The sequence below is a fragment of the Sturnus vulgaris genome, chromosome 3, assembly GCF_052056855.1.
Source record: "Sturnus vulgaris isolate bStuVul1 chromosome 3, bStuVul1.hap1, whole genome shotgun sequence".
Lineage (NCBI taxonomy): Eukaryota > Metazoa > Chordata > Aves > Passeriformes > Sturnidae > Sturnus > Sturnus vulgaris.
This window is the reverse complement of record NC_142245.1, coordinates 78928930-78953790: the sequence shown is the minus strand read 5'-3', so window position 1 is coordinate 78953790 and position 24861 is coordinate 78928930. Positions and strand designations below refer to the sequence as shown.

Sequence of the window (24861 nt, the reverse complement as noted above, 5' to 3'; positions counted from 1 at the left end):
TGGAGAGAGAATGAAATGTTCATCTGCCCACAGAAAATTCACTGTGCTGCCACCTCTGTGCAAGGGGCTCTGGGCTCAGTCCCTGGAGGGGAGGCACTCTGGGATGGGGAAGGCTGGTGAGAGCAGGGCTGGGACCAGGGGGCTGGAGGTGGGGGGGTGGAACCCCCAACAGCCAAGTCCCAGCATCAGCACACAGCCCAGATCCCACAGTGTGCACAATCCCAATCCCAGACTCCGGAAAAGGCTTCCCCCATCTATCAAGGAAGCAGTCACACTCTGAAGTAGTTGGGGAGGAAATACTTGTGGAAGGAGAAGTAATTAGCTTTAAGCTACAGGGGTTCTCAAGTTGAGGTTTTTGAGTTGCCAGTGCCCAACACTTCACTGTTTTCCTGGAAAATACATTGGAATGCTTAACTACTATTTACTTGAGTGAACTTGGCAACGGGGAGTGGAAAGGAAGATGGTTTTCTTTTGAACAGAAGGGGACAGCAGCAGTACAAGCAGTGGCATGTATCTGTCTTCACAGGATCACTGCAAAGGCTGTGTCTGCAAAATTAACACAAACTAAAGCTAGATAAAGAGAGAGGTGAGGAAGAGAAAAAGAACCCCCTAAAGTTTAGATTTTTTAAAAAAATTACTCTTATCTTTTAAAAAACCTTGCAAAATTAACTCTTTAGTAACAAATCTGGTTTCTCAAGAGATGTCTGCTATGCCTATTTATGACTCCAGAAAAAAGTGTGGGAAAAAAACCCCCAAAACACAATGCAAATGAGAGAGATGGTTATTTTTCTAAGCATGCTGTTCCTGGTAAAAAAAGTTCAATGTTTTCTGAGCATTTCTGCAATGATCCTACTGCATTTTACTCCAAGTCTTGTGGAGAATTGGTTCACTTATGAAAAGCAGGTTATTTCCTCTGGATGGCACCCTATTAGATGGTTTACCAACAGATGCTCAAACTCTTGCTACCTTTATGGATTACCTAATTAGGTACTTGAAAAGAATCATGAGGCTGTGCTAGGAATACAATGCTTGTGTCTCTTTAGTTTATACAGTTTTCTCCAACTGGGCATAACATTCATTGACAGACTGTAAGAGTACCAAATATTTATGGTCACAAATATACATTAACTAAATTGTCTATAAACCTAAAAATATAAACTCTAAATCTGTTCAGTCATAAATCATCGGTAGAACAAAAATAACTGTGGCTTACTCAATGGCCAAAGGACTAAAACCAGGGAAGTCTCTATGTTTTCAATGATAAGTTAGTTTCCTGAGCAAAAAGTGCACATGCCACAGTGTATCAGAAGAAAAAGAGAACAAACAGAAGTTGGGAATAGAGAAACAAGGAAAAAAAAAAGCGAGCGGGGAGGGGAAAAGAAGACTTTCAGCACCACTGAAGCTTTTCTGAGAAAGTCTGATTGATGTTCACTGCTGTAGAGAGCATGAGGCTGCATCCCAAACATTTCATTCCCTTCTGCAAATGTCTCACTCCATACCTCCTCCCCATGCTCCCCAGATATTCTTGCCTTATGCGGGATGACCCAGCCAGCATCAGGTTTTACACATGATCTAAAAGACTAAAGCAGGAATCTCTCTATCCAGGGGTCAGCTTAGGGTAGAATGAAACTTAACCCCCGCCTACACTCAGCACGAGGGCTTCTTCATGCTTTCCACTCGACAAAAGACTTTTCCTGAAACAGGCAAATTATTAAAAGCAAAGCTGTTACTACAGCTGCAAACTTACAGGAATACATAAAAGCAGAGTTAATATGAAGAGCCATCGGTGCACCTACTGAAGAGGAATTTCAGCAGGTTAACAGGCTGATCAGCCAGGTTTGCAGCATTGGGAAGAGATGCATCTTAGGCAGGGTAAGATGTACTATGCTCCAAGGTCTCACCTCTCAAGACAGACCTGCACATGTGGGCCATCAGTTAACAGGGTCATGAGAGGCCATAAAATCACTGTCCTACGCCAGCTTAAAGACCCAGCTCCTGCAGTCTTGGAGGGTGTGATAAAAACCTTATATTTACTCTAGAAAGAAGCATCCGCCTTAACAGCTGGCAAAGAAATCTAGAAAAATAACAATACTTCCAAGTGGACTTTGTAAAACTGTTTGTTTTTTTAAAAAACTTACATTATTAAAAAACCTCTTGTACATTTTTGAACCAGGTTACCTTTTTTCTCCCCTTTTCTGATGGCTTCCAGTACTGCCTGGCAGCTGAAATTAGCACTGAGGAATGCAAATGTAAAGCAAGACACACCAGACACTCTAACTGGCAGAAGAATGCATGGAGTTGAAAAACCATTTGCTTCAATAAAACACCTTCCATTTTGGATTTCTGTTATACAGAGAGAGTGTTCAAAGGAGAGGTTTTGTTTTTAATATGGCTTTAATGCTTAAGAGGAGGAAAACTGGCAAGTTCTTCTGTTTGCAACAAACCAACCAAGAAAGGTGAATTGAGAAGGGCATGATGAATGCACCTGGGTATTACTCCACTTACCATCAAAGACATTTTAGACACAGAAAATCATGTAGTTGTGCTCAAGAAAACCGGAGATGCTGGGTGGGCCATGAGGGAAGTGAGCAACAAATACACAAATGTAGCAAATACACAGTGGGTTGTTTATCCTGATGTTCAGCATAGGTGGGTAAAATGAGGGCTAAGTAAAATGACCCACACAAGGAGCCAAGTTGGTGAGCTTCTCTCAGATACGGACTGGAGGAAAGAATATTTAAGGAATGCTGAGCACCTGCAAGCTGGGAGAGATGACCACAGGTGTGCAAACAGGTGTGCAAAGAGCTGGTGTTTTCTGAAGCAGTGCCTCACTTGGTGGAGTGCAATGATGCTACTCACACAAATATGTGCAGAAATTGATCCCAGTGAAGTCAAGGATCCCGCTTTGTTACATGCAATAGCATCACAGATCAGCAAATGTGTTTTCCTTACGTTTTGTGTGTAATTTCTTTCTGGTTGAAATAGCTTCATTGGAACACTTGCAGCTTGAAGGGTCGCCTGAGGCTGAGAAGGCATTTGCAGTGCTCCTGACATCTAATGCATGGTCTCCCCCTGAAATCTGTAAATTAAACCCAAGATGATATCGATACCTGTGTCACAAAAGAGACATGGTCTGCTTCACCCTCAGTGCACCTCATTTCCTCATAATAACCTGTGTAGTTCTTCCAAGGGGAAAGAACATGCTCATCCATCACTCCTGCTTGTTCCCACGTGCACTGTTTTACTAGGGGCAGCCAAAACAGGAGTCAGAAGGGCAGCAGCTTCCTCCCCAGTGCCCAGAGGTGGGATGCAGAAAACCAACACAACCAAGGAGGGGTGGACCACAAATAGGGAGGTACCCACCCATCTCAGGGCTGTGAGGACCAGCTCTGCAGTGTGTCCCTATCTGGGTGAGCTGTGTCAACAGTTAGAGGACATAAGATTGAACTATTCCCTCAGATAATGGCAAAATGATGTGAGGAAACACCCTAGGTAGAAACTATGACTGAACTCACCAGGACAACCTTCAAGACAACCATTGCTGGCTGACTGGCTGCAGGGGAAGGCAGCTGCTGCTGCCCTGGAATGCTCTGGAGTCTGCAAACTGGATTTTCTGGAGCTACAATTAGCAAAACCAACCAGGCTTAAACAGAAAACCTTCAAACCTTCAGAAGAGCTGGGGAATGTGCATAGGGAGAATTTTCTACCCATCTTTGTCCTCTGGTTGCAGGTAGGTCTGTGACACATCAACCAGGCAGGGCCAGGAGAAGTCATAAAGGCTGTATTTCAAGAGTATTGCCACAGGAACTTGTAAATCATTTTATGTAAAACCTGAATGATTTTCTCATTGGAATATACTTGACTTAAAGCCACCATCGAAAATATTGTATCTTGGGGTTATGACTCATGAAAGAATGGCTAGGTGTGAAAGGAAAGTTAATATATTCTGAGAGAAAAACCCCCTCCCCAGCAACCTTATCAGATGACATGAGTTGAATATTTATGTTCTATGCAGTAAAACCAATAGAGAGCAAAAGCCACAGCCTAATACTTTGTGTCAGATCTGATGAAAATTCAGATACCTAGCTTATTTCCCCTTAAGGGCTGGAAATTATGGTTAACACACATGCAAGCAGGAGAAAACGAGATGGTTCAGTGATGAGGATGAAACTGCTGTCCCTTAGTCTGGCATGCTGGAAGATGATACTGGACTAGCAGCGCTGGTTCTCTCGGATAAGAATGCTTCCCAGGTCATCGTGATCACTGGATTAATGCTCCAGTATTCCTGACCTACCACACATGACCCACAAAAACACACCCCAGCCATGCCAAAAAGACGCTCCCATATTGAATGATTATCACAGTCAGACTTTTACTACTGATTTCTTTTAAAAATTGCAAATTGAGAAAACAGTTAACATACAGAATGAAAGAACAGGCCACAGTCAACCACAAAAACTTCCCATAAGGTTCAGCATGTGGGAAACAGATAAGTAAATGCTGTGAAAGATGAACAATATTTAAGTATTAACACAAATGTTTGTTTTGGGAAGGTTTATCTGGCATCTCTACCGGTTTTCCTCCAAGCTCTAATACAAAAATAACTACGTCTAACTGCAACTGGGAAGAGATGGCAGCAGCTCAGCATTGCTCCCTTTTTTCCCTCTGTACTCAGAAAAAAACCCCAGCTGTCTTACAGTGTCACACAAACTAATTTTAAGGTGATTTAGGATGAAGTCAGCCATATATTTGTACGTTCAGAAAGTTCAGTGAGTGGTCTCATTTTGATCATCCCATGAAATGAGCACATACATGTGCAACATAAGGGCAGGAGAAAGTTTTTTCTCCAGCTGTACAGCTGGTCCCCCACTTTACAGCATGAAGTGAGGAAATTATCCTTTAGCTCACATAAATCCTGGATGCAATAGCTGCTCACCAAACTATGAAGAGGGAGCCCATGTTGATGGATGTACACATCTTGCTGGTGCAAACTGTGGTAGGGTTGAAAGTGGGCAAAGGCTGCATCTCCCGTGAAGGAGCTGCCTCTTTGCTTCTCTGTCTCCACTCTCACTCCAAGCAGGGGAAAGTCAAAAGACCTGAAATTGTTTTGTAGGTAATCTTCAGTGGTTGTTAAAAATGTAAAAAGAGAAAGGCAGAATGGTGATGGGAAAGAGGTTCAAAAGTATGTTCCCCCTTGGGTGAACTCAGGTCTTTTTAACAAGAAAAGCCAGAGAGGCCACGCACAGTAATGCTGAGAAAAAGGAAATGGTACTTCATTTTAGCCAGAGTCATAAATCTTACCAGTGAGCCTCTAACGGCACAACGGCGAGCAGGGGAATTTTTATACAGAGATAATTAGTTGCAAGCTGATACCAGGTTTACTGTGCTGTGCATTCCGTGTGTGCAACATGTTCTCAACCTGCGAGACTCTGGCTGCCTTGCTGCCTCTGGCTTTGCCAGAAGGCGTGCAGCTGGAACTCCCAGAAACCCTTAGGAAAAAAAAGGTGAAGATGGAAATGGGTATTTCTGCTCCACAGAAATCTTGTCTGTAGCCCAGAATGATTCTTCCAGTGGGGAAAATGCACCATGTTTATAAAACCACACCCCTCTGCTACAGGTAAGATGGACCAACCAGATACTTTGTGCCACCATTGGCACTCTCATCTTCTGGGATACAGACACAGGACCCTGCAAAGCAGGCAGATGGGTCAGGGAAAAGGTTTATCCATAGCAGTGTGAAACAAAATGTGGTTGAGGGAAATTTATCAGCTAGGGAAAAACAGCTCTGGAGATGCCTCACAAGGACCAAAGCCAATGAGACATTCCCTCCACCTGTGCTGGAAACAAGACAGCCCATCCGCCAGCGCTTGTTCCTCGACATCTTGCTCTCGGAGAACAGCCAGGGACTTGCACTAGTGATTGACAAAGCAAAGAACTCCACCACAGCTAATAGTCAGACCGCACTTCCAGCCAAAGAGAAGCTGCTTTTCGGTTTCTAGATGAGAGGCAGTCCAGGAGCCAGCAGCACGCCGGGTGTGCTAGGTGCTAGCGAGCATCCCAGCACTTGTGGAGCTACTGTAGAAGGGACCAATTTGGTCTAGATCAGGGGGTCTGGAAGCCTTCATCCCCAAAAGATGCCCAAAGTAGGAAATGGCCCAGAAAGGACAGCAGCTTGCAAAGGGACAGCTCGATGAGAAGAGAGCCCACCCCAGCTGCAAAAGGAGCTTTGAGGCTACTTTGGTGCTCCCTACCTACTTTCTTCCCATCCTCTGTTTTCTTTTTCATCCCCAACCTAGTGCAACAGGACAGATACACCCATTGCTCGATCACACTCCTCTGCTGGCCCAAAACAGCAGAAGGCAGGTGGAGCTGGGGGCAAATCAGCTTTGTCTGCATGGGGTTAAAGCAGCAGGTCTTTTGTCAAAGTTTGTCTGCTACCGTATGTTAAACTGAAAGACCAATCTGTATTTACTGCGCTAAACTACAATTATGGGGTTTTTTTAATCATTCAGCCTAATGGTACACAGCTGTCACAAGAATTTTTGAACACATCACTGGCTCTCTTTGATCTGATTAACCAGATAAGGAACCACAGCCAAAAGATATGAAAGGATGAGTCCAAATTTCAAACTCTCAGCTGAGTAAAGAATTTCATTCAAAGCAATGTGCAAAATGAGGAGGGAGGAGGTTCACAATGCAAATGAAGGTTTTATTTACTACTGATATAAGCAGGTGAAATACTCTCGGTTGCATGGTTAAAGAATCAATGGACCCCAGCCTCAAAGTGGTGCTGACAGGTGTTATATCTGCCACACTAATCTGTGTGGAATGCCAATATTTGTATCATTTTTTTTCCAGACTGGAAATGAGGGGCTTTCTTCCACAGGCATGCTTTTTAGACTGAAGAAGCCTCCCTGTGATATTGAAGAGCTCCAAGGGCATGGTCCCTTCACCTAAACTTCTTCTGTTCAGCATGTTTCTTCAGATAACATAGTATTTCTCTTTTTTTAAATTCAAGACAGCTTTGTTTATTTGTTTTATTTCTAGCATAATATTTACTACTCCAATCAGAACATTCTGTAATCTCATCTAAATGTTTTATTATTAATTGCTGCACCCCACACCCCGCCCTTAATAACTATCCTCAGGAGAGGTAAACATTTCAACACGACTCACTCTAGTTAAAGCCATGAATATGCATTATTTATTTATTTAGGTAAACAGTAATTAAGAAAAATCACCAAACCGCCTGCTCTTTGAAATGAGCTCTACTTTACCAGCCTTGCTGTGGGAATTGCAAGTCCCTTAAACACATCTATTACTTTGTCCTCCTCCACCATGATTTACATTGATGGGCCTCAGACCACACTACAGCTGCCGAAAAGCAGTCCTTACGCTGTCTGAGGCTGAGTGACAAGTCCAAAGCATCCAGCAAGGATAAGCAAGAGGTATCAAGATGTCAGCAGAGAAGAAAGGTGCAGGATGAGGAAAAGAATGTTGCTATCACTCAATATGCTGATTTTTAAGGCTTTTTGCAGCAAGACAACCACAACTAACATGAAAACACTCTGCCCCTTCTGCTCTCTCCCTGCAGACAGAGGGCTATGTCTTGACAGAGCGGCTTGTGACCACTGGAGCCTCTCCATGCTAAGCTGGGGAGCAGCCAGCCCCAAACCAAGGAGTTTTTTGTGCCAGAACAGTCAGATAGCCCTGTATGTTAGATAGATAGATAGATAGATAGATAGATAGATAGACAGATAGATAGACACAACTTATGCACTGCGTAATAAGCAGTTGAGTGACTCCACTCAATTCCCCTGCTTTTCTTCCTCAGAGTTACATTAACTCAAATATTACAACATCCCATCCTGACTTATATCTCCACTAACTTCCACGACAAGCCATGACAGAATATGGCAGCACTGGAGGACTGGCGGCAATGCCGCCACTAACAGGACACTCAATTCTTTAAACCAAAAAAGTCAGACACATCAAGATAGTCCTGACATGGTTGATTATCCAGCCTAAGGATTGCACCAGCACTGTAAGAGAGGAATCAAAATGTATCCCAAAGACAAAGGGATTTTCACATATCTAAAATTGTTAGGTAAATAGATAAAACTGCGGTTGGGGCTTTGTTTCATTTTTCAAAGCTAATTTCCGGCCACCGTTCAGAGAAATGCTTTGCATTTCCATTTCTGACTCACCCGCTTTAACAAGCGCACTCGCTGGAATTACTAAGCATGGGATCTCATCAAAACATTTCACTTTCTGAATCAAAGTGCTTTTCAATTTTACTGATGTGAACTTATCTATAAAACTTACCATGGTAACAACACTGGTGATGTGCAGGTACGAGTGCACAAAGCGATGTGTCAGAGGATCCTCCTCCCACCGAGCATCCTACCAAGGTACAGGAATGCCTCCCAAATTCTGCCCAGCCACTTGGAATGAGCTGACACCAGTCTCTCACGTCCCCATCACAAAGTGATACATGCTTCCAGAGACACATTTAAACATCAGGTATGAATGAAAAGCATTCCTGAAAAGAATCTGTTATGAAACCGAAAATCGGAGATCGCTGCAGCGCTGTGCCTAAGTTGAGTCATCAGTTCCCTTTATAGCCTAATAATCGACACTGCCTTGATCAGAATGACTGATCCAAATGTTGCTCTGTGTTTATGTGTTTTTGTTGGTGGTGGTTTTTTAATTAAAAAAAAAAAAAGATTTCTTATGTAAACAAGCCGTCTGTCAACTTGCAGGAGTGTTTGTATTCTTCAGAGCATGGGAAACATCTGTCAAAACCAGATTTTGCTCTCCTCAATCAACTTGATAGAGTCTTAATCAGACTGTACTACAAAGAAACTAAAAACTGGTCTTGTTACAGAAAAAATACACTGCCAACTCTCAGTGGAAGTGCTGATTTTATTTCACTTTCTTGGGATTAAATGCTGCAAAGATTATTAAAAGAGTTCCCTCCTTCCCCTGCGGGATCTCTCCCCCAAAGGAAATCCAGGGATTTTACATGCTGCTTTTCTCCTCTTTGTGTGTGTTTCCAAAATTAACTACCTTCCAGGGGGAGACAGATAGGAAAAGAATCAAGGTATAGTTAAACTTCAGAGCATGCTGATTTCCCACCTTTTGACATGGGTACTCGGATAAGGGAGTGATTCCCCTTCTGATGCTTGCAACAAACAAACACTCCCACGCGTCTGCATCCCGCAGGTCACACCTCCCCAAAATGATTCATTAGGTATTTTCACATCTTCTACACAGGGAAAGATCAAGTGAGGTTGCAACTGCCTCTAGCGGTGTTTTCTGAAGAAAAGGTGACACAAAGCACGGTGGTTGCTACTACCAGGATATGGGTGATGTTAGACTGCCATACCATGAGTCTTCTGCCAGGGAATCTGCCCTGGAATAGCAGAATCCTTATGACAAATGAAAGAAGAAGCCAATTAGAGAAACAATGTGAGACTGTAACAGAAAGAGCAGGCTACTCCATTAGCAAGTAAATGAAGAGGAGGTGACTGCGGCAGGAGGACCAGGATCAATGGGTACCAGCCAGGTGTCTGAGCTGGGGCTGTATGCAGAGCCCTGTTAAATGCACCAATAATTTATAGATCAAGAGGACAGTACTGGAAACATTCAATAGTATACATGGTCTTAATTAGACATACGCCCCTAGAGGGGTGAGAAATTAATGGCCATGTGTGATAGGATATAGGCATTATACAGTCACCCCAAGACATTATGTCTATATTAGCTTTTACCCTTAGACCTAAACTACTCCACTGGAACCATGTTGCTGATATGATGCCCAATTTTTGTATTTTATCTGGCAGTAACTCCAGCCTGGTGTTGCAGACTGAGCACCCACCAGCAGCTGGAGTTTATCACCAGCACTGCTGGTGGCACAACTGCCAGCATGTATCAGTAACTCATGGATTACACATCATGCCACTAATTCTTAAATACAAGACATGAGATAGGAGGAGGAGAACCTTGGTATGCTTTGGAGAAGATGAAGGAGGACCCATCTAAACACTAGGTACTGAGAGTAATACAACAGCAGATTTTAAAACAAGAAGACAGACGAAGTCCAAAGCTGTGGAGGAGAAGAAAAGATAAAACAAATGGCAAAAAAAGGGGAAAGGAAACAATATACTGGCTGAAGATGACGTTAGATTTTATTTCCTTAAATGTGGTAGATAGTTGGGCATGAAACTAATATCAGACATATCTGCAAAGACTGTTTTTTGAATGGAGTGGAATTGGACTTAAATGAAATTCTTGCTTTAAAAAAGTCTTCAGGCAAACAATTTCTTTGAGGTAAGAAATTACTGCATAGCTACACTTATGAAACAAACCTATGACAATACTAAACAAGACAAAATCTCAACTGTGTTTGAGAAATAATGTCCAGAAGCATATAGATTTAGCTCTGCTCAGCACAGAATCCAATGAGTATCATCAACCTTGCAACATCTTGGGGAATCTTGTATTTCTCTGAACAACACTTTTATCAACTTCAGCTATTTTAGAGAAATGGACTGCCACACTCCCCAAATGTAGGTGAAACATTGTTTTGGCCAGATTTGAGAAGAGACTGGATTTAGCACTGGCTTCATCTGCCTGACCTATGATAACACATTTTCGACTGTGACTTTCATAAACTCTTTGAAGTTTCATTTTACTATTCTAAGGTCCAAGGGTGGCAATACGAAGACAGAGAAAGCAGAAAAAAACTGGATAGGAATGAAAAGCACTTTGGACTGTCAAGCCAGCAAGAGTAAGAATTGTATTCGACTTCATGAGAGCATTGCCAATACTAACAAACCATTTGCCATCTGCTGCTGCATACCAGCAGGTCGTGCACAAGCTTACATTAATACTTTGATGTATGCAAAAGTGGACAAATTTTGAAGCGCCCCCCCGTATTTGCTTTTAAGTTAATTTTGCACCAACTCTTGAATGTCCTGATTAAAAAAATAAAGGCGTGGGAAACAAAGTGAAATAGGGTTTATCACCTCATAAAGTTAACCAAAACACCAAAGACTGTATTTCAAATGTCTATCTAGCTCTCCCTGACAGCTCAACTCAAACTGAAAACTTAGGCATGACATTAATTTCTTCTTCAGTTTCATGTCACTTGAAAAGAGAAGTTTAATATCAGTATTTTCACCATTCCAGTTAACGATCACCCAAAGTGGTGGTAAGAACCAGCAATCAGGCCACAATCAAAGCCAACTCCAAAACTAGAAAAAAAATTATTTTCTTTTCAATCTCTCTTCTCTGCTCTTAAAATGTGACTGCAGCACCTTCAGGGACATCCTGCATGATCCATTCTTACTGCTTGCTCCTGTAAGAAAGATGTTCTCTGCACTCAGTAATTACAGCTTAACTTTGTCAGGAGAAAAGAGCCTCTTTCTACAGTTCTCATGGCTTTTGGAGATGGAGGTCTTTTTTTTGTTGTTTTTAACTTGTACGATGAAACCTACCTGTTCTGCCGTTATTATTTTGTTTTATTATTCCCCACAGTCCTGGCATTTGTTTAAAATGATGTAAAAGGTAGGCAGTTACACAGAGAATGATTAGTACAGCATCTGCTGTAGCAAGCAATATTATGTATTTTATTGCTCATGAAGTCAGAGTAGTGGAACCAGCCAAATCTGTTACTTTAGTCTGAAAGTACATTTTTCCTTCCCTGCTTGCAAGAGGATAATTAATAACTGGGAGAAATAATGGAGAAAATAAGCATGGTGTTAGGTAAGCGCTCCTAATTACACAACCTTATGTTTGGACCAAGAACTGATGTATGGGATGTCGCTCTATAAGAGAATAACAAAGTTTGCACCTCATGTGTGTCACAAAGACCGTCTGCTCCACCATCATCCCAAATTACTCACTACCTGTGCCAGTGTCCTCATCCCACTAAAAAGTCTGTACTTTTTCCTGAAGCTCTGCAAGTGAAAAATTAAATCTAATGCCTTCCCATTTGTTCAGAGTGGCTGATGAAAAGCTCAGTATTGAATACTTGGGCAAAAAGGCTCTCTACAATTGCAGCACACAGTCATAAAGCCAACACACAATGGCCAGCAAATGTTTCCATGTAGCAATTGGCTTTACACAGCTTCCTACTTGGTAAATAGTGAGAGGAAATACTGAATAAATACTTGTTTTCCCTTATTTATTTCTACACTGGGTGAGTCAAGACAAAAGGATGTTTAGGCACTGAACTGATTTCAGGCCTCGTCCTCTGTGAATGACTTGGCCTGCAATGTTATAGGGCTTTTAATCTCACACACCTCATGGATCCTATTACCATCACCATCATAATGAAACCAGACATAGCTTACTTCCCATTCCCCTAGCCCCACTCTGGCTGGGCACAAAGAAATGAGAGCATCACTCACACAGAGCTCACTGAAGAAGGCCACTCATCATTTCACGTGCATGGCTTCACCTCCCCACACCAAATGGTGTCACCTTAAGCTGCTCCCACCAGTGGGCAGGTCAAGCAGCAGTATAACCCAAACCATAAGGATCAGAAGATATTCAGTTCACCTTGTTCACGGGAAAGGCACAAAACAATCCCCAGGTGTTTCTATAATTCCTGTTGCTCTCAGCACAATTAGATTTTATTGAACTGTAATCCTAGATAAGTGCATTGAATCTTACAGCTGAAGTCAATTACACTCCGTTAAACAGCCTTCCTGATTTGCAAGATGAACATCACTTCTGTATAAAACTAAATTAGCTCAATAACTCATTATTTGTAGCTTGGGCAAGGGGTTGAAACAGCAATAGACAACTAAGCAGTTGCAGTATTTTCAGGCACTAGCCTTTTAGAGCTGCAAGCAGACTGAATTTCCAGTTTCACCAGTTGGGAAAAGGGACAAGCACTGCAGGCAGAGAGAGGACAACTAGTGTCGACAGCACTACATCTTAAACCATCTGTGTTTTCTCATGGCAAGGGACTCTGACCTGACCAGACTTGGAAGGAATGAGACATTGTTTTTCGTGTACTGAGAAGTCCTCACACTTTAAAGTTTAACTACCAACCCAAAGGAGATAAAAAGGCACATCAAGAGGCGTGTGACTTGTCATTTCTCATTCCTTACTCAGAATTAACATCAGCACTGAGTGAGAGTATATAAAAACTGCTCAAATGAATATTTTTGCTTATCAGGGATTGAGTGGAGAAGCAGAGGGGCTGAAGGGCAATGGTGGTGATGGGCTATGTGGGCACACGTAGCAGCCACACTGTGCCAGAGCATACCTTGGCAGGAGTCTGGGAGTGTGACATTCCACTGCCTCTCACCACCTTCCTCAGCTGCTAGTGTCACTTTTGATACCTCTCCAACCAGCCTCAAGCACTCTTTGGTTTCTTTCTTACAAACAACCATTATTTACATGTTAGGAGATCTCCACATAAGTTGGGAGGTGACAGAAGCTATTTTTTTGATCCCATTGGGTTGTGCTGGGTGCACGTATTGAGCAGACAGGAGTGATTCAAAGCTATAAGCAGACAGACTGAGAGAAGAAAGGTGAGAGACAGGGAATATTCCAAATGCCTGCTGCTGCACCAGGGTAGCCAAACTCCACAAAAAAATAGGCCTGAAAGACTTGGAAAGAAAAAAATCAACTCTCTTGAGATCTGGAAATAATTTCCTTTACTCTTTAACACAGAAATGTGAGCAGCAGGGTGACTATCCCCTGTGAGGATACTCTTTGGTCTCTAGGGTGGCTCTCCCCATTGCAACATCCATGTCTTTCAGCAACATCAATAGGCTTTGTCCTCACAATGAATATGAGGAAGGTGATCTCCACTGCACAAATGGGGAAGTCAGTCATGGGGCAGATGAAGGAGGCAAGTTGCCTGAGAACACACAGGAAACCTGTGACTGAGGCAGGGAACTGAACCCAGACCGTGAGTTCCAGTTGGGTGCCCAGTCCAAGATGAGTGGCTGACAAATCACCTCTTCTTTTGGGGCTTTGAAATTTTTAAGTTTGGTGACTTTAATAATGAACTTTTTTTTTTTCATTTGTCTAGTCACTACGTTTCATTACACTCACACTTCTGCTTTATTAAAGCTTTTGATCCTGCTTCTTTTCTGTTTTGGCTTAAAAAACCAACACAACTGAACATCAAACAGAATTTACCCTTCACAGTTTGGTCTCCTCCCCTACCAACATCATTCTCTCCCTTCTGCTCAGTGCTAGCATCCTCTCCCTAGCTCTCAGTTTTGTGTCCTTTGTGCATCCTGTGCTCATGACCGTGGCTTCATCAAAACCCACCAGTTTAGGAGGAGATATCTTATTCGTAGCTTCAGAGAGTTAGAGCAACTTCAGTGCTGTGAGGCAGCAGAGCAGATCTGGTGGGAAAACCAGAGAAAAGAGATGCACAAAAAAGGTAAGTTACAAAGTGAATGTTCTGACACTGCTATGCATCATGTCGACATGAGCAATCATCTGAAGAACAGCTACCAGTAAGCCACAGTGTCAGACTGCCTAGGATGTTTTACTGGCTTGGCTAATGAATCACTTGAGCCATGTGCTCACTGCCAGGGCAATCGTCACGGTGAGTGAAAACAATGTCTCTTTCACTATCATCATGACCTGTGGTTTAATTGGTATTAAAAATTTTTTTAAGATCTTTCTGTGTAAAGCACATAATACGCACTTCTAAGAGAAAAATTCTTTGGTATTATACTGTTTGCAAGGACGTGCAACAAGTCAAACCACTATTTCATGAAATAATTCACACTGGCTGAATCCCTCACAGAATGTCTCAAGATCTTGAAAAGGAAAAAATAACTAATTTCCACATATGTAATAACTCACACAGTGAGAAAGAAAAAGACTTCACATTTTTGTGAGAAAATTTTGCAAAACCACAAACTTTTAAAAGTGCCCAATATGCTATTTTCAGCTTATCTGGATGCAGCCCAAACTATCCACAGCTAACCAAGGTGCATCAGAAGACTGTAATCATTCCACTCCCACCACAGGCTTTTTGTGCCCACTGTGCATCCAAGGCTGTCAAGCCCTACAAAATAACATAGGACTTTTATGCTTAAATCAGCCAAGCAGCTGCAAAAATAACTCTGTAAAAATATTGAATACTTGGTCCCACTCAGCAGCTGGAAAAACAATTACTGCCTGAAAAATTCAGTGTTTGATATTACTTAATAGTTGGGGAAAAACTATTTGTGAATCATAATTAACGTTTATTTAACCATTTAAAAGCATGCATCTACTGTTTGAAGCTTCACAGAGTGCAAATATGTGGCCTTCTGGCACCATTAAACAGACTAATACAGTTAAACTGGAAGGACATGAGGCAGAAAACCACACTGGAATAGTCAATCCTTCAAGGAATTGGTGTGACTGAGATTGCCTCAGTAGCATGCATGCTGCAACACCAGGTTTGAACCAAATCAGTAGCAACTACCCTGGGGTAAATTAAATGAATGCACAGCTCCAGCTCCTGGTGCCAGAGAAATGCAAAAAAATGTCATAAACTGGATGAAAATCCATTCCCAACAGTGAAAGAGAAACTGCTCTCCTTGAAACAGCCTCAGGGCTTTATGGGCAACTCTGTGGTGGCATCAGCCTGGGGACAAGTGACAGCGGGGTCTGCCATGAACAGGTGCAGCAGAGCCCTGTGAGAAAGGACCAGGAGGGCTCATCGCCCCCAGAGGAGCCAGGCTCCTGCTTCCCATGCTCTAAGTGTGGCCAACAGGACTAAGGCAGCAATCATCCATCTGTACTCTGCACTGGTGAGGCCACACCTCAAATCCTGAGTTCGGGTTTGGGCTCCTCACTAGGAGAAGGACATTGAGGTGCTGGAGAGTGTCCAGAGAAGGGCAATGAAACTGGTGAGAAGTCTGGAGCACAGGAAAAAGCCCAAGATATTCGAGCCATTAATCTATTTAAGAAGACTGTGAGGGAAAAGGTGGGTTTTTTCTGAAGCATTTTTTGTTTGGTTTTGTTTGTTTGTTTCTGGATTCGACTTGTGAGTGTGAAGAAACCAGAAGAGCCCTTCTTGCCAAATCCCTTGTGTGAGTTTGAGCTTGCTCTACCCAACACAGGACCAGTGCAGGAAGGTTCAGCACTGGGGAAATGCAGACCCAGGATCTCCCATGGCCTCTCTGCATCACACCACGCTGCTCTGCCCTCCAGGTTCATCATGGAGAGGATGGCAGAGTCTTGGCTGATCCTGCAGCCACACTCCCTCAAAACTGCTGTGTGCAGGGCATCAGAAGAAAGCCATAAAGATGGCATTCATCCCAGCAAGCCATCACCAAGATTTCAAAAGCAAAAGGGAACATATAAAAGTATCCTGCTCCTTGATGATGCATGCACACAGCTGAAGGGGTAAATTCATGAGGAGCAGCTGAGGGAGCTGGGTTGTTTAGCCTGGAGAAAAGGAGGGTCAGGGAGGACTTCACTGCTTTCTACAACTGCCTGAAAGGAGGCTGTAGCCAAGTGGGGGTTGGTCTCTTCTTCCAAGTGACAAGATCAGAGGAAGCAGCCTCAAGTTGCTCCAGGAGAGATTTACACTGGACATTAGGAAAAATTTCTTCACAGAAAGGATTGTCAGGCATTGAACAGGCTGCCCAGGGGAAGTGGTTGGGTCTCCCTTCCTGGAGGTATTTAAAAGCCATGTAGATGTGGCACTTAGGGACATGGTTTTGTGGTGGACTTGCCAGGGCTGGGTTAGCAGTTGGACTTGATGATATTGAAGGTACTTTTCAACCTAAACAACTCTGCTTGTATGAGTCTTAATGATTTTATGATTCCATTAAAGCAATGGTGGCTTAGGTCAGGATTTAAGTTCCAGATGCAGATGAATCATTTACAGGCTGCTGAAAACAAACATTAGGCCTTGTTTTAAATTTCTAATTGGAAAACCATTTGACTTCAGACTTTTTGAAGTCCTAATTTCCCCCAAACAATTCCCTCACTGATTCTCTGAACATTTGCCATAGCTGAGATGTCCCATCACTGACAGTAAACAGTCCTTTTTTCATCTCATTCAACTTCACCATGCAGAACTGGGCTGAGCACCTCATGGGTCCAGCAGGCACTGAACAAGAACAAAACAGCAGTTACTGTATCTGGCAGATAACTGCAGGCAGAGCCAAGCCAAAGATTCCTGTCCAGTAAAATCTCACCTAATAGAGAGTGATCCAGATGTGTCAATTGACTGTACAAAGATTCACAAAAAAGAAACATACAGCAAAAAAACTAACTCAACTGCTGTGTTTGAAGGACTAGGTGACAGGATTAACATTTAAAAATATATTTTTTTTATACCTAGTATATGTACAGCAAATTTCACCTGTGGGGAATATTCTGCAAGGTGCTGAGGAATGTGAACAGTCTGTATAATAAATATGTGTAACTAAGTGATTTGAACTCTAAGTCATCAACTCTCCCACCACTATTCTCTCAAGCAACCATTTTATCAGAGGCCATTTCAAGGGAAATACACTTATGTCATAAACATTTCTCATACCGTACTTCTCATAACCTGAAGCAACAGGAAAATGAAGGCAATATAAAAAGAAATAAAAGGTACAAAATTTTAGGTCACAAACATCTCTGAATGGATTATGCTTTCAGAATGAACTGTATGAATAGCATAATAAGGGTTTTTTGGTGTAAATCTCAAAGTTTTCTAGGATGATGTTATTAATTCTAAATGCAAACACATTCTCAATACTATATACAATGCAATTGGCTTGTAAACTGAAATACGGCCCTTTTCATTAAGACTCACTCATTACTAGGATGCTCTCAAAAATCGTTGTGGGTCCCTTTCAACTCAGGATATTCTATGATTCCATGATCACAGAAACAGATACAGCTGACCAAATTCCCCTCCATTCACAGCCTACTGAGGTTGCCTAGCTATGCCCTGTGCATGGCCAAAGGGACAAAGCAGTGTTTTGGCTCAGACAGGGCAACTATTCATGGATCATTCCAAACTGAGTTAGGCAGATCACAATTTATGAAAACTTCCACAAAGCATTTGCTCTAGCAAGGCTACATCAGCGTAGCTAAAAGGCTGGAATGAACACTTGTATGTGATAGAGTTAATGACAAAATAGATCACCATGTACTTGGTCAAATTTCTTTCTAGGCTTCTGTGTAGCTGCCTGTTCTCAGAAGCGTTTAGGTACTATGCTGGGGCGTTCTAGAGCAAGATAGCAAAAAGCCTTGAAAGGGCTTTAGCTTTATGCTGTGCAGATATGGGGGTGCTCCAGCTCCTACATGCATTGCTAGTGTTAGAATAAAACTGTGAAATCGTAAGAAACAACCAAAACATCTCAAAACCACCCCAAAACTGAAGAAACCATTTGATGATGCTTTTGTAAAAACACTCACAATGCAGTCCTGGAAGTGATTTCCAAGCAAGCCAACTGCTGCTCTAGACAGTTTACTGGATGGTGTGGCTCAGCTCTTTCATACAGGCAGCACTTACAGTTGTATCTAGAAAAGGAAATATAAACAAAATTCTTTATGAGCAAATACACAAATAAAGTAATCTTTCTCTTTAAAAATAAGACCAGGTTAAAACTAGCTTTAGCAGGTCTCAGTAGTTCTCATGCCAAGCTTCACATGCGCTGCCTGCTCACAGGAACAAGCCCCAGGGTGCAGCCAAAGCCAGCCTATGGTGTATAAGCCAGGAGAAGCTGTGCCTGAGAAAAAAACCCGCACTGAGCGCATCAAAGCAGCAAACAAACGCGCCCAGCTGTTTTTCTCATCTAGTTCTACTTAAAACATTTGCAGGAAATGCAAGATGAATTAGTGCCAAAAAAATGTAGGTGATTTCAGTAAGGCCAGGAATTCCAGGCACCAACTTCTATTTTCTCTCTCTTGAGTGGGTGTTCACTTGTAAATTGTAGACATGTTAGCAATTCAACGACTGAGCGAATTAACATTCAACTTAACAGTCATTGTTAGGTTGGGAGGTTATTACTGCTTGTTCTGCTAAAGTGACAGGCTAAAATACGTTTGTATCTGAAAAGTTGTTTTCTACAATACATATTCCCTGTCTTTTTGCACCAAATAATTTTCTTCCATCATGTCAACTCCTATTGTATGAACCATCACTCCCAGCTCCACCACAGCAGCTGGGATAGGCAAGGAGAAACGGCAAGGGGACAGGTGAGGAGGAGAGAGCACTCAGCACCCACCATTTCTCTTTGGGTTGTCTTATTAATTTTTTTCCAGGCATTTTACGTGGTTGATTTGAGACTTCTCAGCAAAAGAGCATACTCGTATTTGCAGGATGTTCTGCTTTTAAAGCAAGCAAGCAAAGGCAAAACCCAAGAGCAAAGAGGGGGCTCTACTTCACCAAGTCATGAGCCTGAGAAAGCTGCTTGCCATCAGGCACTGCTTGGGGCACAGAATGGAAAGTTGTGATTTCCCAGCCTTGCAGGTGATTATTATTAATGGAAAAAACAAGTTTTCACGGTTGAGTTGACATACCACCACATGTTGAATTTTTGCAGACTCAGATCCATTTTGTACTAGTAAATGAGCTTGCATCCTTCCCTCTGTGCCCTTTTTTTTTTAGGGTAGCTCACAAGCTGCTGACAACTCACACTGTACTAGGAGCTGTTCACACTGCACAAAGTGTTTACCACTCACAAGTGATGCTAAAAATTAATTTACAGTACCGCTACAGCAAGCTTTGACAAATTGTCATGTGTTGACACAGTCATAAGTTGTTGGTTAAAAAAAGTAACACTTCCCTCTTCTGCCACTTCATGTTTGAGACCAGGGATGGGCACATTATGCAAAGTTTGAGGGTTTGTAAGCTTCACAAATGTTTGGGCTTCGCAAAACAAGCTTGGTTGTGAAAGTTTTTCTCTTACAGTTAGGCATGTGTTTATTGCCAAAAAGACTCTAGTAAAAAAAAATCCTTTCCCAGCTCCCAAGATCTGTGTGTTGTGCAAAACTAGAAGAAAAGGCTGTAAAATAAATAACCTTGCAGGATACTTGTTCTAGATAAGATCAAAGCAGTGCCAAATAGCCTGTATCAACTCCTTAGAGCTGCAGACACCACCCTCCTGCTGTAGAAAGGAAGGGAAAAAATATAGCTATAAGTAAAGAGTTTTAATTGTTCTCAGCTGTCACACGATGTTATCTTAAGTGAACGCATTTAGTTTTCATACGTAGCTCTATATGGAAAAGAAAGAACTCCAGCAGTGGCATTCATCAGACAAGGTCCAAATTGATTTCTATGTACTCAAGGTGTTAGCCTATGCCCACCAGTGGCAGCTCTTAAATTTAACTCCTTTCTTCTTCCTCAGGGCAGGACAAATAATCTATCTAGTTTACCCTCTGGAATCAGTAATGGACACAAAGTTGTTGCCAGCTGAGGTGAGCAGGGTTTCAGTGGTGATCCAAACTTGAAAAATTAACCCCAAACTAGCCTAAATCCAGGGAAAGAAACAAAGCCAAGCAAAATGAGCACTCACAGCACCTGCCAAGTAGGCTTCATGAGGAACCCTTAAAAGCCACTGCTTCACATTGTGCACCAGTGACCTGGACATCCAGTGCTTCAGTAGCTCTCCCTAAGATCACCAAACCTCAGAGCACAGACCACACAGGAATGCAGAGTAAATTCATTCATGAAATTAGCTTGGCAATACAAGGAATTAATTTTCTTTCCCCCCGCCCTTAACACTTGCACAAAGTAGAGATGCTTTGAGGTTCCAAAGTCCTGAGGAGAGGCAACATTTTACCTTTGTAGAACCTGCCCTATGCCTGCATCAGTGCAAGAATGACCCACCCAGTTTCTCTACAAAATTCACAGCATGTTACTTCAACCAAAAAGAGCTCCCGCAAAACATTAAGGAGGGATGAAATTTCATACAGACTCTTCACTTGCTCCCACTTCACACACCCTGTATAGAATTTCTTCACCATCTGAGATGCTACTCTGATAGATGACATACTCTCAGACAGATCTAAGGAAAGCAAAGGACATTTACATTGTTATAGTCAGGATGGACTGGACGTTGCCTTGTGCTGTTGACTGAAATGAAATCATCCATGCTTAATCAGTGTAGATTGCTGTACATTCAGAAAAGCACCAAAGGGGCAACTCCTACCTTCCTCCCCCAAGTAACAAAAATTTAGAAATATTTTCAATGCATCACATTAAATGCATTATTTCACTGGATTCAGTCAAAGAGTGAACAGCATTGAAATAAAGATGATTTAACTATTAAGTCAAAAACTTCAGCTGACAAGTTACCTAGAAGGTAAAAACAATTCTCCTCCACTTTGGAAGAAAACAAACAAAATCTTAAGTTTTACTGTAAGTTATCTCAACTGCCAAAATATGATTCCTCCTATACCTTTTTACTTTGCTGTAGAGAAAGGAACAAACAAATTCCCTGAGATCTTAATTTGGGATGGAAAAAGCCCAATATATTCAAGCCACTAATCTATTTAAGAATACTATGAGGAAAAAAGTGGGACTGGGGTTTTTTCGGAAGCATTTTTTGTTTGGTTTTGTTTGTTTGTTTCTGGGATTCGACTTGTGAATGTGAAGAAACCACCCCCAAGCAGAAGAGCCCTTCTTGCCAAATCCCTTGTGTGAGTTTGAGCTTGCTCTACCCAACACAGGGCCAGTGCAGGAAGGTTCAGCACTGGGGAAATGCAGACCCAGGATCTCCCATGGCTTCTCTGCATCACACCACGCTGCTCTGCCCTCCAGGTTCATCATGGGGAGGATGGCAGAGTCTTGGCTGATCCTGCAGCCACACTCCCTCAAAACTGCTGTGTGCAGGGCATCAGAAGAAAGCAAAAGGGAACATAGGAAGGTGTCCTGCTCTTCGATGATGCATGCACACAGCTGAAGGGGTAAATTCATGTATTGAATATATATACTAAATATGCATTGATAGTCACTGCTTGCATGGGATGCAGACTGTGAAACAAACTCCCATGGCTAGAAATTAAAAAAAAGGAGGATTTCACCTTTCTTATTCCATGGGAATTGTTTTTCCAACAAGTGAGACAGGACACTAGCCCAAAGGCAAGTGACACCAGTGACTGCCTACACCATGGGCAATCTTCCTGTCTCTGTTCTATGCCTGTCTTCACCTCACTGCAAAGGTCACCATGTCACCTCTGTTACACAGAGCTTTCCCATCCACAAGAACGGGGAAATAGCTTAACTGGCCAACCTGGCAGGATCTCCTATGAGCATTTGGGGGTGGGAGGAAACCTCCCAGCTCTCCATTTGTGTGAGTGTGGGCACTTTAAAAGTGCTTCCAGTTCTTAAACCTTAGGAGATGCTCAAATTGCCTTGAACTAAAAAGATTTCAGTATTGGAATACTGTAGGTCTTTTAGACGTACACATCTAAAAGATGTGTAGATATGGTGCTTAGGGACATGGTTTTGGGGTGGACTTGGCAGTCCTGGGTTAAAGGTTGGATGTGATCTTAGAAGTCTAAAGATGCTGTTTCCTTCCTGACTCTATCCCCAGTGCAGGAGGTAGCAAAGGGAAACAGTATCTCTGCAAGCATGAAACAGTGGGAAAAACCATTAGATCTTTGTCTTCACCAGGAGCACTTCCTTGCACTTCCAGTCCTTTCAAGCACAGGAAACTTGGTGGCTCTGTGGAGAGTGTAATGATTTGAAAGCCAGCATCCGTGTCATGCAAAGATCCCTCAGGAGGCAGACTGGGAACTGCCTGCCCCCCCCACCAAGTGTACTCACATACATGTACATGGGCACTCCTCTCCTTTGCCTTTCTTTTTTAATTGTATACACTAGTATATTTTCCACTACTTTCTTAGCATGACATCCATTGCATGGTATGTAACAATCAATGCCAACATTATCTATAGCACAGAAACATGTAATTTGATGAAACAGGACTTTCTTCTTCCCCAGTTTCTCAAAGCTAGTTTTGTTACATAAATCCATATGACTTCTTGCTTGATTTGGATTTATTCAGATCAAACCTTTACTAAAGCCAGAAGCATTTCGTTTTTAACAAATATATTTCCATCCTCCCAAATCAAATCCCTACTTCTAGATGAGACAATGTCATCCAAGTTTTACTGTACTGTACTACTTCTAAGCAAACGAACTTGAAAATTCAGTTAATGGCAAGGTACAGCTAAAGGGCTCTGAAGGTTTATCTATCACATGGAAAAAATCGTTCTTTGTACATCATCCATAAAATACCCATAGTATTCTCTGGGTATTTTTGAGTCACCTCAGGTCAGAAAGATAACTAGGTAATGAAGAAAATCATGTCAAGTTTTATGAGATCTTTAGCAAAATGGCTTCAATTGAGCCATGTTGGCTAATACAGTCTGAAATCCTCATCTATCTATTCCACACGGCAGTATCTTGTCTGTGCAACCTGGTTACAAGTCAGGAGAAGGAGACAGTTGAAAACCCTGCATGATCTTTTGATCCACGGTGATTTCCGCAGGAGAAATCACTGCAGGAAAGGTACAAGTCAAAACAGTTAAGTAGTAGTGTACACTCCACCTTTAATACCTGCTGATAGTGACAACTCAATGAAAAGATGAACATATTCCCATGTCTTCTGAGGCAATTATTCTTTATGGGGTATTCAAGGAGCCACAACCCCATTTATATACACTTTGCTACTTCACCCAAAATTACAAAAACATCCCAGTTTCAGGAGTTGCTGGGCTGCAGTGGAGACATGTTCAAAGTTCTGTCCGTTCAGCAATGTGGACACCAACACTGGCAACGTAAACATTGAAGAGGCATGTGGGTATATGCAAAAATTTCATTCAGCACAAAGAAAAGCAAAACTAGTACAGAAGGATCCTAAATTAATCCAGTTCTTGTCTTCCCACTGACTTCCCTCACCATTGGAAAGACTTTGGTTTGGATTTTAGTCAAGTCTGGTTTACAGTGCCCAACTTCGTGTGTCATAAAAAACCACCAACCCTGCTGGAACGCCTTACTCATTACGCAGTCCTGCAAAAATTATTAGCTATGATACAAGGCATTTCCCTTTGGGGACCAGAAAGGGTGAAGAAAGGGGATGGAGAATGACAGCTTGTGGTTTCTAATGCAGCAGCAGCAAAAAAAAATTTAAATAAATAAATAAATAAGCGAGAGGAATACAGGATATAATGTGTTTACATTTGTCAAAACAAGTTTCCTGGAGACGTGGAGGGTCCGCGCTGCTGAGCTGTCACTTCTGCTTGAAACTGCTGCCTCATGCTATCGGGAGGTCAGTCACTGACCTACTTTCTGATAGGGCTGAATTAATTTGCTACTTCTGTACACAAACCTTTTTTATTTTTTTTAAAGGAATATTTAACAAACCCAGAAAAAGCTGCCTTTTATCCAGCTTGGAGCTTCAACTGGTGCTGTGCAAGGCTATTACATACCCTGGCATGGGGCCCAGTGTGCTTGGGCTGCTTATTCTTTTGGAAAAATCTGTACAGAGTATTTTTAATGAGTTGACGCTGCAAATAACGTCTTTCCTTTTTGAACTCCTACACTACACTAATACCAGCGATTTAACCCACTACACACAATAAGGGAGGCCAGCACTCAAATAGGCTGTGCTTTGTCTGGGCTGCTCGTGAAATAGATGCCTACCACTACAGGATTAGCTCCCCAAATAGACAGATGCATGGCACAATACACTTACAGGATTAAAACATAAAGTTATTAACAGAAAACAAGATGAGTAGGTGAAACTTATGATCTAGACACCTACCAATCCAATCATTCCCTGCACAGAGCCAGCTAACCAGTGTCCACCAGGAGATGCTGGCATGCCAGGAGCCCTTAAACTTAAACTTTCTCCTCAGAAAGTGAAG

At 42.2% G+C, this 24861-nt stretch overlaps 1 protein-coding gene across 1 annotated transcript in view; it reads right to left on the bottom strand.

The window, feature by feature from the left end:
* The window catches only part of BACH2 (BACH transcriptional regulator 2), a 182799-nt gene that overhangs the window by 79781 nt on the left and 78157 nt on the right, over nucleotides 1-24861 (bottom strand). The window contains exon 3 of the mRNA XM_014881433.2: nucleotides 18400-18504. The gene's annotated coding sequence lies outside the window, so the exon portion shown is untranslated. The remainder of the gene's footprint in view (nucleotides 1-18399; nucleotides 18505-24861) is intronic.